At 45.1% G+C, this 16,965-nt stretch overlaps 1 pseudogene; it reads right to left on the minus strand.

The window, feature by feature from the left end:
- Positions 1-9,483: 9,483 nt before the first annotated feature.
- LOC128123957 (alpha-enolase-like) lies at positions 9,484-10,355 on the minus strand (annotated as a pseudogene).
- Between the last annotated feature and the right edge of the window lie 6,610 nt (positions 10,356-16,965).

Genomic DNA, 16,965 nt, shown 5'->3' on the forward strand with positions numbered 1-16,965 from the left:
GCTCACTTGTGATCCAGATCATGGGGCAAGAAGACAACATGCCTTTGATCTGGATTTTGAGGTTGGAAAACACAGACTTTTGATCCAGATCTTGGGGCAGGAAGACAACATGCCTTTGATCTGGATTTTGAGGTTGGAAAACACAGGCTTTTAATCCGGATCTTGAGGCAGGATGACATGTGTCTTTAACCCAGATCTTAAGGTGGGAAGGCACACCTTTAATCTGGGCCACACCTTCTGTTGGAAGCCTATACAAGGACAATGGAAGAAGGAAGGGTTCTTTGTTCTTCATCTGCTTGCCTTCACCTTGTCAATACATCCATTCCTTTACTGGCACTGAAGCATGCTTCTTCAGGATTCCAGCAAATACAGAAGACCAGCTGAGACACCCAGCTTCGTGGGACTGAGCAACTACTAGATTCTTGGACTTTCCATTCACTGCTAGCCACTGTTGGATTGCAACCTGTAAGTCATTCCCATAATTTTCCATAGATACATACATACATACATACATACATACATACATACATACATACATACATAATAGATAGACAGATAGATAGATTCATTCCTTAAGTTCTATGACTCTAGAGAACCCTGATTAACACACTTGCCCACCCTGCTTTCTTGTAGAACCCAGGACCACCAGCCCAGGGTATTACCACCTAAAACGAATTGGGCCCTTCCACAATCAATTAACCACTAATTAAGAGTGCTCTACAGGCTTGCCTACAGCCTGATCTTATGGGAGCAATTTCTCAATTGAGGTTCCCTTCTCTCAGTTGGCTATAGCTTACGTCAAACTGGCTTAAGACTAGCCAGCATCAGCAGGTAACATATACAGCATGGATAATTGAACAAAGGGATGATTTACCTCTCAGCAGAACTGTGCAAGATTTTATGACAATATTCAGAAGTCCAAAATTTAAAACTTATGAACTATTCACTTCCGGACTTTTCCACTTAATGTTCTGAACTGTGGTTGGCCAAAGGTAACTGAATAGTGAAAGTGCAGGAAGGAGAGAAAAGTACGTCCCTATTGAGGAAACAATGGTGCTTCCTGGGATTAGCTCACTGAGCTTGACTGCTTTCCTATGGTTCAATTCTTTGCTTATGTAATAGTTTCCATGTAGCATCTTACACTCTCCTATTATCCCTGGAAGGAATACACTTTCAGATGCTTCTGGTCTCCACAGGCAGAAGTTGGGATGAAAAAGTCTTTAAAAAAACAAACCAGGAAACCCAGCAGTGATGCATGAAGAGTCCCCTGGCTCTCCTTTCTCCCTCAACTCGTACTGCTCAGTTACCAGAGATAAGAATTTGCTGCCGGCTTCCCCAATCCTTTGCTGCCATGGCACCTATACTCTCTATTATTCATGCTTAGACCCATAAGGATATCTTTAGGGATGTTTCTTTGTGTCTTGCTGTATTCTTTAGCCATGATGATTTCAGAGAATATCTTAAATCACATTAAGTAGATTTCTGTCCTGTCACATGAAAAGGCAAATCACGTGGCCAGTGGGAGCTCCTGACACCCACAGCACTCCAGCTGCACACATTTTTCAGGACTGACCAGATTTTTGCTAAGATTAGAAGACAGAGGGAATTGACCATGGTTTTTTTGTTTGTTTGTTTCATTTTTTAATTAATTTTTTCACACCATATATTTTGATGACCATATCTTACGGTTCATCTCCTCAGCCCAGTTCAGATCTGCTACTCTGGGCTCACCACCTGCTGTGTCTAGACAAGACTTTAGATTTTTTGATAATATTGTGATCTTTCTTGATTCTTCAACAATTCACAAAACAGCTGGAGCTCCAGGGGTTTAGTGGTTAATGCAGGGCTACCTGACTAGTGGGTGGCAGAGCTGGAATCTGAAGCTGGGCACACTTTCCTTTGAGACTGAATATTTTCCCTCTGCCACATGGCTTTTGTGTTGAAATACAATCAGAAGTCCATTCCTCATGTGAGCAAGATTTCATTCTCAGGCAGGGACTGCGTGGGACTAAGGGAGTCACGATAAGACTCAGTGCCTGAGAACATAGGGAATATTATGTCATGTCTCAGCCCATCCTTCCAGAAGACAACTGTGACTTGTCCCCTGTCTCAGTTAGGGTTTCTATTGCTGTAAAGAGACACCATGACTACAGCAACTCCTATAAAGGAAAACACCTAACTGGGTGGCTTACAGTTGAGAGGTTCAGCCCGTTATCATCATTGTGGGACATGGCAGCATGCAGGCAGACATGGTGCTGGAGGGGTAGCTGAGAGTGCTACATCTGGTGCAGGCAATGGGAAATATGGTTGAGTGTCACACTGAGCGAAGCTTGAGCATAGGAGACCACAAAGCCCACACCCACAGTGACACAATAGAGACAGAATTCTCTAGACTCTGCCGGTTCAGGTAGATGTGTGTGTGTCCAGGGAAGGGAAAGAAGTCAGTGATCATTGTCTCAGCAGAAGTAGTGGGAAAAGTCTCATAGCACTGGCCAGAAGGACCTTGGGTGATGCTAAGAGTACTCTGTGTGGTGCTCTGCTCAGTAGGTAGCCTGCTGGCCACACAGGCCTTCTGAACACTCAAATACTGCTAGTGTGACCAAGGGCAGGAATTTTAAACCAGGCTTACATTTTGTGGTTTTTGTTTGTTTGTTGTTTGTTTTGTTTTTTAAAGTTGGATGTTCATTTGCATCTAGCGAGATAGCTTCCCCCTGAACCCAGCTGGAAGAGGGTTGGTTGGTGTGACAGTCTTCTCCTATAGTTTCCAAATCAAAGTAAGTAACCATCTTAGCCTTGATTTCCTAGGAAACTGAAGCCGTGTTTCCCCTTTTCCTCTCCTGGGAAAGATTCTGCTGTAGGATTTAGAGAGGAGAGCACATCACTGTTACATGCCCTGTATCCCTACCAGAGCATCAAGAGCTAGCTCTGTCTAAGCCAACTTCCAAGCTCTATTCTTTGGCTCAGAAGCAATCTGTATGCTGTCTACTATTGCAAGGGATTCTAGAAAAATTACCAAACTGCTTTAGGATCTTTCTGCATAAAGAAATTCCAAGCAGCCTTTTCTAACCCGTTCTTCCTACACTAGGTGGAGTCTGCTGAGTTTCCGAATTCCTCAAGTTCGAAAGTAGTGGTGATACCAATAGCAGTCTCTTGGAGAACTTCCTGACCTACCCAGGGGATCCATTTGTAGCATGAATTGTTAGAAGGTCCCATAGAACCCCCAAATTACAGACGATTGCCACTGCTCTTGGCTACCTCCAGAACTTGATCATAAGACCGTGTTGTTGGGAACTACACACACATGGAGTATGAGGAAATCAAGCTGCTTCTCACCTGGAAGCTCCATCCCTACTTGATAGCTTTCATAGTGCTGGACAGCGCTGTGTAAGCTGCCAGAGGAGGAAAGAATCCCTACTCTTCCCCAACTGTGAACCCTAGAGCTATATCAATGACCGGCCTGGCAAGGTGTGCCCACTGACGCAGTCGTGGCATGAATATCAAGGGAATAAGCTATCATTTCCTGATTCCATTTAAGAGCCACTCCACAATTACCCGGCACCTTTTCTGGGGCCAAGAACCTGAGGCTAAGCAGGTCACAGGCCATAGGGCAGAACATAGTATTACTCTACTAAATGAACACAGTATTAAAGTGACTCCTACTGACTCATTCCTATGTTCATAGCTCACTGTATCAGTCAACCCTCATCAGAGAAGCTTTTTTTTTTTTTTTTTTTTTTTTTTTTTTTGCAGTAGATGGCAAGTCACATAGAGACCGGCATTGGGTCAAGATGCAGAGAAAAAGAGACTGTGGGCTGTTCAGCTCTAAACAGGACATCTGTATCACACAGTCTCCTCCCAAGGTTCAGGGATCACATGGGGAAAGAGTGGAAACAGTGTAAGAGCCGTAAGCAGTGAGCGACGACAAGGAAACAGGGTTTTCTGGACACAGCAGGGACACTGCACATACTAATTCACAGAAGATGAAATCCCACGCACAAGATCGGTGGAGGCTCAGGACAGACAAAATCCAGCATGCACAGGGGAGGTAGGCATGAATTCCAACCCCTAGCTAAGAAGTTATTGGCAGTTGACAGCTGCTGGGAGGGAGAGACCATTTTCTTTGACAGTGCAGCCCCTGGTGGGTTGACCACCCTTCAGTGAAAGCCGCATATCAAGAGTATATGGGCAACATAAACTGTACTTGATGGGTCAGAAAAGAAAGAAGACAAAATATAGGGTGGGTAGGAAAGGGTGGGTAGATCTGGGAGGAGAGTGGGGGAGGAGAGAACATGATCAAAACACATTACATTAAGTTCTTAAAGAATTAAAAATGAAGATAGTAAAAATTAATAATGTTGAATTTTTAAAACTTAGGCCCTCAAATTCAGAAGAAGTCTATAGCAAGATTTAGAAAGCTTTCTCCCAGTTGCAATATCAGATACAACATCAACTTTTCTTGGGAGAGAGAAAAAAAAATAATGAGAGTCCTTTTCATTATTTCTCCCTGCCAAAAGCCTGGCCTTGCATTTGATCTGATTTTCTGGCTGGAGCTTGGCCACATTATTTTCTTCAAGGACCCACCCAAGGTTGCAGGCAGCTGGTGCTCACAGTAATCCAAGCCAACGACAGTGTAGTGGAGTTTGTTACCAACTGCTGATCACTAAATTCTGTTTGCTCCATTCTCTCCAAGATCTTCCATCTCCACAAGATCAAAGCCATGTTGAGTGGAGGCCTCAGGGGATTAAATCAACAGTATACCAGCCTCTTTTCCCATGCCAGGGAAAATCAGTCTTCACTGGCTTCTAACCGATATTCTATTTCAAAACACACCCATATCTTTTCAATGTTAAGACACTGCCATAGCTAGAGACTGGATGAACCTGTCATGGCCGTTCCAAACCTCTCCCAGAGAAGAAAGAATTACTATCCCTTATATAGAAGGAGATAACAACTCAAATCAGTGAAAACAATAGATTAGATAGGCCTGGAAGACTAAAGTCGAGCAGTATGACCCTGAAAAATGTACATTTTCCATGCCTTCTTGAATGGAGGTAGCTCCTAATAGAGAAAATCCGTAGTGAAGTCAGAAAAGCAATAACAAAATTCAACAACTATTTTCTGAACACACATGGCAGCAAAGGGTTCAGAACAGTTTAGCAGAACACGAAGGCTAAGCCAGACCTTTAAAATGGGCAGTCAGGAGGCAGTTATCAATACACCGTATACCTGTAATGGTTTGAACATAGGATGACTCTCATAGACTCATGTGTGGAATACTTGTTCCACAGCGCCTGGCATCACTGTGGGAGGTTGGAGAAACTTCAGGAGGTAGGACCTGACTGGAGGAAGGAGGTCACTGGGGGTGTGCCTTTGAAGATTCTACCTGACATCCAGTCCCTCGCTCTGGTCTTCTTCCAACCCACCCCAGAATGAAGCTTCTCTGTGCAGTGTGCTCTTGCCACCACGATGCCTGTCAAAGAGCACGGCGCCAAGTTATCCCAGATGCGACCTTTAAAGCATGAAGCAAAGTAAATCATTTCTCCTTTACACGTGTGTTGCCCAAGCGTTTGATCACAGCAGCGCAAAGGGAATGAGTACATACCCCCCGAGGACTCACTAAATAACCCAGCAGCGTCCCAAGCGATCTAACCAGGTTTGATACCTTTGTGGAACTGCTCTTTGCTTCTTCTTTAGCTACTTCTCTAGCTAAAATTGGCTATGGACAAGATCTGGAAACTCTTTAGAGCATGTGTACTTGATGGAAAAGCCTACATCAACAGCATTCCCAGTGTGGGGAGGGAATGGAGAAAGGCTAATCAGTACTTCTAGGAGCTATGCTTGACCCACTGCAGTGGGAACTTGTGATGAGCTCACTTGTAGAGGAAAAAGAAAGATCCCCCCACACGATGTAATACTGTCTCTGTAACACGTTCTACCTCAAGCTCTTCCCATTTTTTCCATCTTTTATCTTTTCTATCAACCTGTGGTACATTACTCTATCTATGATGGAAAAAAATTAATGAGTCTTTCCTTTTGTACTTACTTTTCTCTCTTGACCTTTTCTTCCCTTCAGTCAAACAGTCCATTCTGTGTTCACTGCTTTAGGGGAGTGATGTCATAAAGGAGCAGAGGAATTAGCCATTGTAAAAAGCAAGGCCTTTGGCAACAGACTCATTCAAGATGGAGAGCCAGACTGAGAAACAGAAGTTATGGCCTCTCATCCACCAATGAGAAGAGTGTTCCCCGGGCTTCAAGAAGCAGCTATTAAAAAAACAACAGTAAGAGACAGCGCAGCCACAGTAGGCTTGCGGGAAGTGCAGAGGATCTCGTGACGGATAATACTGTCAGCTGCACTGGATCCAGAATCACCCAGGGGACTAACCTCTGAGCATGTCTGTGATGGAGTTTCTAGACTGGGTTAATTAAGGAGGGAAAACATCCTAACTGTGGGAGGCACCATTCCATGGGCTACTGTCCCATAGAGAATATTAAGAAAGGAGGAGGAGGGGGAAGAGGAGGAGAAAGTGAGCTGAGCACCAGCATCCATCTCTCCACTGACGGCAGCTGCAATGTGACCAGCTGCCTCATGTTCTTACCTTCATGCCTTCCCACCACGACAGACTAGACGGTCAAAGTTCAAGCCAAAGTAGACCCTCTCTTCCTTTCTTAGATTTGTTAGGCAATTGGTCACAGCAGTTGAGAGAAGTAACTTATACAGAGCCCTACAAAAGCGACACTATGCCCTTATCTTAGAGCTGAGCCCGAACAGGCAGGAAAATCAGATTCATTTCTAGGAGGTATGAGCTCCATGATCTTCATCGTATTTGCTGGGTAGGGTGGCAGAAATCAACTCACTTCCAAAAAACCAGTTACAAGATTTACTAATCACAAATACATAGTGGCATGCTGGAAGCAGATAGCCAGTGTAATCAGGAACTTTCTAGAAGGTCCTGAGTTGGTTGTATATCATTTCTAGCTTGAAACTAGCCATGGGGAGAGCACATATGCCCTGAAGATGGTAAACACTGTAGTTCAGGACTTCCTCCCCCCAAGCCTTTGACTTCAACACCCACCCACCTCCCATGCACTCCCATCCACCGACCCCAGTACTTGTGGTTATGTGGTTACCATTGCACCACAGGAGGTGAAAAATCTTGGATGGTATCAGAAGAGTACATCTATGCCCAGAAAATATGACAAAGCTAGGGAAGAGGGAGTTCCAGATAGAGAAAGTCTTCCCCAAGTAGACTGTCTGGCAAGTACATGATTAGACAACACAGACCACAGATGAGGACAGCATCAAACATGCTCATGTGATACTGAAGACCAACTGGGCTCTGAGAATAATGGTTTTAGACAACTCAATCAGAGTATAAACATAAACTCAGGGAAAGAATGAGAAATCCCCAAATATTTGGGATTGCATTCTTGCCACCGTGAAAAACGGGTACAAATTAAACTCATAGGAAACCACTCCTAAGCTGGTGAAGTAAAATCTGTATCGACTACATCTATTTGACAGATGAGAGGTGGAGGGCTTGCCCCAGTCTTAACTCTCAGTATCCATGCAGCTGCCTGATGTGAGATTTTCATCTAATGAGACCAAAGGCTGCATAGCAGGACCAGGGATGGGCAGCACACACTGGAGCCAAAGGCATTGGGGCCACATCAAGTGTAGCCATGATGAAGTAAAAAAATCATCCTGAGCCCAGGCCCCAATCTAGGCAGCTCTCATGCTCCTCATGGAGCAGAACAAAAAATATTCAAAGAGAGGGATAAAAAGTTTCCTTGAGTAAGTCAGCTTTTGCTAAATAATTTAAGAGCTGACTTAGACAGGAGTGAGGAGGAGGGAGATGTTAATGCCCTTGATGACTGGTGTGAGAAGGGCATATTCTGGGTTCTAAGCAGAGGGCATCAGGATGACCTCTATGGGGTCTCAGTGGGCTGGGGTCAGTGTTCAGTAAGCACTGGAACATCACGGAAACATCCCTACATTAGGGTGAAAAGGCCACAATGTCCTAGAGGGAGATTGCTGGTAGAACTAAACCAATATGTCAGTCATTTCAAACAAGACACTCATTGACTGTCCCATCCCACCATGATTGCCCTCAATGGCATTCTTTCAACTGCAAAAAGAACAGTGTTCTACCTGGTGCCAGACAAGCAAGTGAAACAGAGCTCAGGGACCCATCACAGAAATTTCTAGAAGAGAGCAACTCTTCTTAACAACTGCATCCTTCCACTGCACAAGGAGGGTAGCCCAGGCTCAGCAGGATGCTATGTTCCCCATGTGGCAACCATATCCTTCTTTAAGCTTCTCAGGCCTGACTAGGGACCCCTGAAGCACAGCTCTCCTGAATTTTGAAGGCAGACCTTAGCCTGTTGTTCTAAAGAGACTGGAATGGTCATGTTATGCTAGTCATGAAAATTACTTGGGAGGGATTGCTGAGGATATAAAGTTCTTTTCCAACTGATGTTGGAATTTAATTCTTATTATGTGATACTAGGAAATAATACCAGGAAGGAGGGTGTAGTGGGTAGCCATTCCAGCTTTGGTCTGGAAGTTCCAACCCCCATTGAGGCTTCCGTAACTGTCACGCCTACACGGCGGGGCCAAGGGAGGGCCTGAAGACCAGAGATAGGACATGCTGTGCTCTCTTGCTGCTGGGAACCCGGACGCTAGAGGTGGACCGACAGAGCTCTCCAGAGAACACCACGGACTACACTGCGTCCTTGCCAGAACGCTCAACCTACCTATCCCTTCATTTGTAAGTTATGCCATTAAATAAATCTCCTTTTAACTACGTGGAGTGGCCTTAATAATTTCACCAATAGGAGGGTTTTATTTTGCATGTAGAACTATTGGGGGTCTTGCCTGTGGACATCATGTAGATTACACTGGAGGTTATGAGGACTCCAGACTCTAGCTGGTAAGTGAGGTGACAGAAATAATGATTTGAACCAGTCACATGATTCCAGAGCTGGAGTTTCCAACAGTACTCCGGGTAGTCAGGCATGGCTTTGAACTTCTAAAGAAGCAATGGCACAGGGGAGGAGGGAGCTCACGGGATTACAGAGGCTAGGCAAGCACTGGGCCAGCCTCTAGCCCCCTCATTGACATCAGGGATAGATTCTAAGCAGCTGGTGTCGACTGAGGGCTCCAGGTATTGCCAGCTCATGATTTGCTTGTTTTGTGGGGGGGAGTGGGGCTGAAGAATCTGCTGACAAACTTGGCCTCACTGCCTAGCTCCTCAGTTCTGAGGATCTGATTGTGTTTGTCCAGGCACTCAGATCAGCAAGGTACACCAGTCTTGATCTGTCTAGCACAGAGCCCAACCACTCTGTCAGCTATGAATTTTCAGTCTCCCCAAAGCAATGGGGCACCATGATACCCAACTGTTGTACTAGGCCAGCTTGCATGGCCACAAGACTCAATAACAGAGCCAATCTAATACCTGCATTAGCTATGAACTTCTAACAAACTTACCAGGCATGCCTGTCAAATGGGTCCTTGATAGACCAGCAATGAATAATTCCAAATGGAAGGCTTCTGCAGTTCAGCCAGCTGGTCAGGTGTGATGGACTTGCTGGTGTGATCAGGAGATTTGAAGTCCTGAAGAAGTCGGAGGCAGCCACATCCATGTCAATGACAACCTACTCAGTGTTGCTAGCCTTCTCAGCTGCATTCTTCAGCATCTCCAGCACTTCAGGATGTCAGGTGCAAAACTACCTTTATCACCTACATTGGTGGCATCATTCCCATATTTCTCCTTGATGATGTTCTTCAGGTTGTGGTAAATGTCTGCTCCAATGTGTATGGTTTCCTGGAAACTGGACACACCCATGGGGAGGATCACAAAACCTTGCATGGCCAGTTTGTTGACAGCATGAGAACCACCAATGCTGAAAGTCAAGGCTGGCAGGACAACTTTAGGGTTTCCAGCTAAGATGGTGTTGTGACAGTACAGAGACACCCCTTTTTCCACAGCACCAGCTTTGCAGACAGCCAGGGACCCCACCACCACTGCTCAGGATGACATTTGCACTAAATTTAGATTTCTTTTCAGTCCCATCCATCTCAGTCATCAGTTTACTGATCTTCCCCATCACATAGCCTTCATTTTCTTGCTAACCAGAGTGAGTGCAACTGATGTGTTCAACAGCCTTTGAGACACCCTTCCCCATGTAGTGCATCTTATCATTTCCTGGAGGTCCAGGGCCTCATAGGTGCCAGTGGAGGCACCTGTGGGTATAGCGGCTTGAAACAGATCTTTTGAGGTGCAGAGATCAACCTCAATAGAGGGATTCCCACAAGATTCAAAGATCTCTCTGCCATGGATCTTGACACTAGACATGGTGGATTTCTGATCATCAGATCACCACACAGGAAAGAAACAGGGAACTCTACAAATACCAAGGAGAGTGTTAAGGAGAGATGTGCTATGTGCCTGCCCCAAGTCCCTATGATGCTCTTTCAGGTAGGACCTATATGAGGGGATTATTGAAACAGGTCCTCTTAGATGAATTAGTTCATTTACGACAGTGAGGGATCATCTCCAGAGTGGCTCTGGTTATGCCTCATACACTCCTTGTCTCTCAGAATTTGATGCCCTGTGTCACTTTGGGACTCTACTGGTAGTCAGGCCCTCAACAAATTCAGTCCCTGGTTGGACCAGAACAATGAACCAAATCAAACCTCTTTTATCATTTATATCTATTGTGGTATTATGTTACTGGCCATAGAAAACTGATTAAGTAGCTATCAGACACACCAAGAATCTAGGTTAACCAACTAGTCCAAATTCACACAGGAAACAATTGACGGGGCTGGGACTTGGTCTCAGATAAGACTACAAAGCCTAACTCTATTTGGTGGTAAGGTAGGAAGCAGTGCTTGTGGGATTAAAATAAGTTATTACATTGTCACTACTTGGCTTAGAGGCTGGCCCATAATAAATTGTGGTGATATTTTATTTGTGCTGAAATGTGATATTTTATTTGTTTGTTAATAAATAAAGTTTGCCTAGAGATCAGAGGACATAGCCAGGCATAAATAGAAGTCACGTGTGGTTGATAGCACACACCCTTAATCCCGATCACATGGCAGGCAGAGTCTCTGTGTGTTCAAGGACACAGCCAAGCGTGGTGACACACGCCTTTAATCCCAGTACCAACCATAGAGACCTGGAGGTCTGTATAGACAGGCAGTGATGAGGAAGTGGGGTGGCTGGGTTAAGAGTCAATGAGAAGGCAGAACAGCAAGGCAATAAAGGCGCAGGTTAGACAGGAAGAGGCTCTCTTGGGAAGCTACGGCAGTAGTGTGATGAGCTAACGTTAGTTTGGTGGCTATCACTATCACTATCACTCTGATCTCTACAGCTTTCGCCCCTGTATTTGGCCCTGTGTTTCTTATTTAATAAGACTGTTTAGAAATTCATCTACAATAAATGCCTAAAAGAAGTTAATAGTCTATCCTCCATTCACACATGGAAGGGGTTTTTATAATGTCTGAATAGTTTTGCAGGTTAAAGTGACTATTATCACTTCAAATACAGAAGATAGAGGCTGCCTTCAGTTGTTGGAATGCTGTGTGGACCAAAGTAAAATGAGGTCACTCAGATACCCACACAGAGTTCCCATTCTCTCTCCCACCACAGGCAGGCCAGGCAATCACTCCAACCTCCAGGCATTGTGCAGATGAACATGATTGAAATGCACCTTCTCAAATTCCTGGGAAAAGTTTAACATCACCATCAGCTTGGCTGGATTTGGAATCACCTAGGAGACACACTTCTGGCTCACCTAATGAGGGAGTTTCCAGAAAGGCTTAACTGAGGCAAGAAGGCCCTCCCTAAATGTGGGCAACACCATCCCCTAGACTGACATTCTAGACTTAATAAAAAGGAAAGGGGAGAAAAACTGAGACCAGAACTCCTTTCTTTCTCTCTGCTTCTTGACTGTGGACACAATGAATCCAGCCACCTCACACTCCTGGCAGCATGCCTTCCCTGGCACTGTGAACTGTATTCCCTCCAACCAAGGGCACAAATACACTTTCCCTTAAGTTGTGCTGTCAGGTGTTTCCCAAGGCAATAAGCAAGGTAAGTGATACACTGGTCAGTCCCAGCCTGGTCATCTGCTCCCTGGAGAAGCAGAGAACTAAGACAAGGAAAAGGGGAGTCACAGCCCCACCAAATACTTTCTACAAAGAGGAATGCATGCCCTCAGCCCATGCATTTACTTACTCCCTAACTGCCTGTGGATGTGACTAAGATATTATAAATTTCCTTGAATTCACTATTGACCTCGGCATACATTCTGGCCATTAGGAATTCATCTGCTACAATGCCTAGGGCAAGTCACCCACACTCTGAGCTTTGGAATTTTTCACTATAACCATTGCTGCTTTAAGAATGTGCTTTTGTATAGAGTATGGTATCTGGTTCTGTAAGCACTTGATAATAACATCATACAATGCAACTGTCCAAATGTCTTAGTTACTCTTTGTGTATAGGTGGTACCGGGGAAAGGGACTGAATCTTGGGCTAGACAAGTGCTCTGTTACTGAGTGACATCCCCAGCTGTGCCGGCTACTTTTATGTCAATATGACACAAGCTAGAGTTAGCTGACAAGAAGGAACCTCAATTGAGAAAACTCCTCCATAAGATCTGGCTGTAAAGCATTTTCTTAATTAGTGATTGATGGAGTGGGCCCAGTTCATTGTGGGTGGTACTATCCCTGGTCTGGTGGTCCTGGGTTCTATAAGAAAGCAGGCTAAGCAAGCCATGAAGAGCAAACCAGTAAGCAACACCCCTCCATAGCCTCTGCATCAGCTCCTGCCTCCAGGTTCCTGCCCTGTTTGAGTTCCTGTCCTGAACTCCTTCAGTGATGGACTATAATGTGGAAGTGCAAGCCAAATAAACCCTTCCCTCTCTAAGTAGCTTTGGGTCTTGGTCATTATCACAGTGATGGAAAGTAAACTTGAACCCTATCTGAGGTGGTTTTAATAAGAAATTTCTTTCACAGGCTCAGGCATTTTAACACTGTTGGTGAGATTGTTGTGGGGTGGGGATATGAGAGGTGCAACCATATGAAGGAACTACATCACTGGAGGCCAGCTTTGGGGTTTTAAGCTTCACCTCACTTCTAGTTCATTCTCTGCTTTGTGTTTGCTGTTAAAGATGTGATTTCTCAGCTTCCTGCTCTGGCTACCAAGCCCGGTACCTGCTGCCATGTCTCCCCTGCTCTTACAGACTCTCCCAGAACTGAAAGCTAAAATAAACTGTTGCATAAGTTGCTTTTGATCATGGAGTTTTATCACAGCAACAGAAAATTAGCTAATATACTATCCTTTTGTCATACTTTCCCTGATATTTCCTGGAGACACATAGCTATACCTCTAAATACAGGGGGGGAAAGATTCTGAGTGAGGACAACCCTTCCCAGAACACTGACTCTGTGTGAGTACTTCCCACAGGCTGCAGCCACACTGACCACACAGCCTTTGAAAGAGAACAAAATGGAAGATAAAGAAGCAAAGACTTGACTCCCCCGCTCAGAGTCTCACATCCTTTGTCATTTCCCTTTGTCTGTGCTTCATGGACTTTCTCAAGTTTTACTGGCTCCTGGTGCTTCTAATTTAAAATAAATAAGTGCGTAAATAAATAAAACCATTAAGAGAGTGGGTGTGAGAATTTCTGATCCCAGGTCCTCAGCCAGCAATCAGGGCCCACCCTCCCCCTAGCTGACCTGTGCCCTCCCTGCCACCTTGTCCTCCCTTGCTACTTCAGCAGCACTGGGGTTGTTCCTTAGTCTCCTCTCCACTGCCCCACCCAACCGGGTTTTGTAAACCCACAAAGCTCTTTGTTCTCATCTTTCTCAATGACCCTTCTGTAGTAATCTATCACTCCTCTGGTTTTCTCACAGTAAACAAAAAATCCCACTAAACCACACAAAAGAATAGCATCCTTACAGAGAAGTATGCATATCAGAAGTAGGCAATCCGGTGGGTTTTCTCAGACTTATCACCTGTCTATGCACCCAGCTCATTCTTACCTGGCTTTGGAGCTTACTGGATCTTATTCTGCCTTGTAAACTTCCTATATATGTCTTCCCTCTTCCCCAAGCTTGAGGTAAAGACCCTCACTCCACACTCTGGTCTCACAGGAAAGGCTCAATAAACACAAATGCATTTTGATCTCTGATCAATGGGCCATCACTTACAGTCAACATCCTTAACAGCCTCCCTCACCGGCCTTGACACACTTCACAGAAGGCCCAGAAGGAAACAGGAGGCAGGCAGGACATTACAGTGGGCAGTTCCACAAAAAGAAGAGCACAGACCACAAATGGTGCACAAGATGTTAGGTCTAGCACTGCCAGACAGAGAGAGGAAATAAGGGCAGTTATTTCATTTACATGTTTGTGAATACCTCCGGGTGCTGAACACATGGCACATAAACATGTCATGAAAATACATTGTATCACCCAATGAGGAAGCTATCCCGCTTTCAAATATCTTCCCATTCGCCTCCTTAAAGAGAAAGCCTGTGTCTGGGACTAGCATGTCTTCAATACATGGAAACACTTGATAGTCTTCAACACTTGATAACTGTTCCTTTGAAATTAAGAAGTTGGGACTAGGGAGGTGGCTCAGTAGGTAAGAGCCCTTGTTATTGCAAGCACTAGGACCAGGGTTCAATCCCTAGCACCCGCATAAAAAAAAAAGTTAAGTCAAGCAGAGCCCCACAAAAATGCTTCTGGGAGGAGGAAACAGGAGGGTCTGTGGTGTTTACTAGCCACCAGCCTAGCTCCAAGTTCAATGAGAAACCCCATCTCAAATAAATGAAGCAGGGAGTAGAGGGAGAGAGAAGGACCACGTGGACACCTGATGTCCTCCTCTTGGTTATGTGTAAACATGGACACATGTACCTGCATGTGCGCACACACACACACACACACACACACACACACACACACACACACACACACACATCATCATCATCATCATCATCATCATCATCATCATCATCATCCACACTCTCTCTCACACATTCAAAAAATAAGAAGCTCCCTCAGAACAAGTACCTTTGTAGGCAAGAGGATCTAGGTAAGATTAATGAACACTGTTTATCTTATTTAGTCTGATGCCAGCCTTATAATTTTAGCATAATACACAGACTGTTTTTATTTCCAGTGTTGAAAGGTTCCATTTCTAAACACATTCAAGAGAGCTTATTAAAGGGGGAAAAAAAAAAGAGAGAAAGAACACTGACGGAGTGCTGATGTTGCAGGAAAGACTGGGGAGGTGTTGCTGAGGAGGCAAAGGTTGGACAGGACGACACAAATGACAAAAGGAAAGGGACAGAAACTGGATTAGAAACACCCACCTCATCAGCCTGACACCATGAGAGCTGCAGCTCGGCTTCATTCTAGATACAGGAGCCCAAGTGCCTCAGGCTTGTTCTGATGACTAGCTGGGAAAGCACCACCACCCACGGCCAACCCCCAGACTTCCACCCTACAGTTTTGTCCTAAGAGCACAGAGTCAGCTGGCTCATGACAGTTCCCTGGCGATTGCCTCTGCCTCAGAGCACACATAGGAGATGATGGAGCCTAACTGGGAGAAAGGAAGGGCTCCCGTGCTGTAATAAGAATGTAGGGTTTTTTCTCCTACGAATACAAAAGCACATCACCCAAGTCTCTCCCCGACATCACCTTACAACCATCCAGGAAAGGGAGTTTGAATGAAGGCAAGGAGCTCATCAGTGAGGCAAGATGAAGAGCCAGGGCTTTGTTGATCGGGATGAGCAGCTTAGCCTTGTGTGCTTAGGTCCTGGCCTGTTGTCCACCTCTAGGTAGGCGAGAAGCTTTTGTTGCTATTTATGCCAGCCTGAATTGAGCCTAGATGTGCTATGTCCTTTCCAAATCCAATGTCTAACCTTTGTCATCGATGTCATCAGGAGTGGAGCCTTTGGGAGGTGATGAGATCAGGAGAGTGGAGCCTTTATGGATGGGAACAGCGCCCTTGTGACAGGGGATTTACCATATGAGAAGTAAGAAGAGCCATCTGTGAACTAGGAAGTGTCCCCCACCAGGCACTCAGCCTGCTCCATCATCATCTTGGACTCCTCAGCTTTCAAAAGCTCTGAGAAATAAATTCCTCATCTCTGAACATCTCAGAATATCCTCAGCTCAGTGTCTCCACTGATCCTATTTTGGAAGAATGCTGAGGCTCTGGATATTGTCTGGACTCCAGTTAGTGATGTGGAGATAGAAGGAGCAGCACTGGTGACTCTGTGGCCCTGGACCAGCCATCTCGGGCTTCCCCACACCCTCTGCCAGGATTTCTGTGTTGGGCTTCAAGCATCACCCTGCCAAGCAGGTTGATGCATGCACATAATGGAAGGGATGATGGCTTGAACTTCCTGGGAAGATTGGTCCTCACCTGCCAGCACCATGCAGAAGCCTCATGAACCACCATCTGCAAGGCTTACACTCTCACCTCCATCTCACCTGAGCCCTGTCGAGTTCCAAATCCACCATCTTAAGATGAGTTGCTGCCTTCTCTTCCCTTTGTAGTGAATCTTTTCTATACAAAACACCACTCTGTGCATCTACCCCATACTACCCCACCATCTTTTTCTATAATAAATCCTTTCTTCCATTCCCATTAGTCCGGTTTCTAACTACTTTACTGTCTTTGTTCTTCTTGTTGTAGTTCTCTACGAATTTCATTCAATGTATTTTGAGCATGTTTAACATCTACCCCAATACCTCCCAGATCTAAACCACTTCCCTACCTGCAGAACTTTGTGTCTTTTTTTTTCTTAACTCACCAAGTCTAATTTGTGCTGCCCATATACACTTGAATGTGTGGCTATCCAATTGTGGCTCCTAGTAGACTGAGAATGCATACCCTTAAATACAACTGATTCTAACTTAGCTGCAGTCCAGATCATCCA

This window comes from Peromyscus californicus, unplaced genomic scaffold (assembly GCF_007827085.1).
Source record: "Peromyscus californicus insignis strain IS unplaced genomic scaffold, ASM782708v3 Scaffold_4__1_contigs__length_199733344, whole genome shotgun sequence".
Classification (NCBI taxonomy): Eukaryota; Metazoa; Chordata; class Mammalia; order Rodentia; family Cricetidae; genus Peromyscus; species Peromyscus californicus.